Source organism: Oreochromis aureus, linkage group 9, assembly GCF_013358895.1.
Source record: "Oreochromis aureus strain Israel breed Guangdong linkage group 9, ZZ_aureus, whole genome shotgun sequence".
Taxonomy (NCBI): domain Eukaryota; kingdom Metazoa; phylum Chordata; class Actinopteri; order Cichliformes; family Cichlidae; genus Oreochromis; species Oreochromis aureus.
The window spans coordinates 7,671,041-7,672,990 of record NC_052950.1 but is presented as its reverse complement, the minus strand read 5'-3'; positions in this window follow the sequence as shown (position 1 = coordinate 7,672,990).

The window sequence follows — 1,950 nt, the reverse complement described above, 5'->3', positions numbered from 1 at the left end:
TTTAAGTGATTCAAATAAGCCTGAGAAAGTACGAAAAAACAGATCCACTTACACATTCAAGTGGGCATTAAAAACATTTGCTGTGCATCATGCTGGTTTCCTCCCGAAGAGGTGGCCAATTTCACCTTCATTCATATCCAACTGTGCATGTCATCCAAAAAACAAAATATAACACAACACACACGGGAACCAAACCACAAAATGAGAGAACTCTATTCATATTTCGGCCTGTTGATACTCTTACTAAGATACCTTTGTGACATGTTAAATTTAGAGTGAGGGCAACCAAAGTGTTTTTTAGTGTTTGTAAATGAAGTGTCACTAAATGTGCTTTACATAAGATTAATGGCATCATTATAATTACTTCTATTATTGTTATTATCAGTAGCGGGATAACTGTTTTACATAGCAACAGTGTGACAAGTCATTAAGTATGGCAGAGAGCCTGTACTGGCAGCAAGTGTATTAAGCTGCCACATTACTCATGGCCAGTTAAGATGTTTTATCACCATGCCAAGCTGCAGTTAGCCTGGTTCCCAATTTTAGTTGTTTTTTTTAAAGCCTTATTTGTTAAGAAATGACTAAAACGTCCGCTGAAAGCCTTGTTTTGTTCCATGAAGAGGGAACTTCTCTCTTTAGCATTTATGCTTCTATCATTAAGTATAAAGTGTGTGTTAAGGAGATACTGATCTGTCCATCTTGTTCTAAAAGGATATTATTGTCGTAGTTTTGCTTCAAGTGAAGGTATTCACGGTAACTCAGTGTGGCAGCAGATACTCCAGTTTCAGTTGGGAGGACTTAACCTAGACTTTAAATGCAGGATATCATTGTGTCAGTTATGATATATGAAGTGCAGAAAGCCTTGTGAGTGCTACTGAACCCTTTTTCTTGTTATTTTTAGAATTCCATTGAAATCTGAACTACACATAAGAAAAAAGGCATTTTCAAATAATCTTACATCTGGAAAAAGCTTTCAACTTCATATAGTATTTTTTTTATCCTAACAATTATTACAACAGAATAGCTTATCAGTTCCTTTGCTAAACTGAAAGGACTCGATTCTGAATTGATTAATTTGGTACCAAGGTGTTAAATCACTGCTTGCTATATATTACAGTCCCACACTCACAGTGACTAAAAGAATAAATAAAACTAAATTGTTCTTTTAAGAGAGTACTAGTGGAAATGTATTGAGCTGCCAGGGCATGCTCTGAGGACATTGTTTATTTAAGAGGGAAAATTACTGATTTAAAAATCATCTGACACTAAAGTGCAAGTCCAAAACCATCGCACAAATGTCATTACTGTAGGAACCAGGCTAGATGACACTTAAATAAACCCCTGCCTATCAAGACAAATGATTAAAGGCCCTGTCAGCCTGCATCTACTGACATTAGAAAATCACAGAAAATCAGTCTCACAGGCTGATTCTTTCAGTATGCCCATTTTTGGTTCATTTCTAAAAGACCCTAACCAACACATCACTTACGTCTATAAAATCAGCACGCATGCTTGATCCTTTGTTAGCAGTGGAAAAGACTAAAATCTAAAAGCAAAGACTTACATAAAAGATCAGAGCAGATAGAATCCGTACAAAAACTTTACATTTTATACAAATAATGACTTCAAGGAGAGACAATAGTAAAGGAGAGATATGACAACAGCATGCGAGTGGAAAAAGTGACACAGCTAGTCGTGAATGACTGAAAGCCCCTATAAAAATAACATGTGGTGATGGTATAACATCCCTGATGCACGCAAGTTGGTGTTCTATATCCATGGCTGCGATTGATGTTTCACAGACTGCTGTTAACAACATCTTCCTGGCAAATGTATGATCCAAAAGTATTGGGCACATGTGGATGATGCAATGGTTTACTGCTATCAACCAGCTTTTCCACTGAGGCTCATCGAGTGATTTGTTAAAGTCATACTAATTGTTGTCACTGC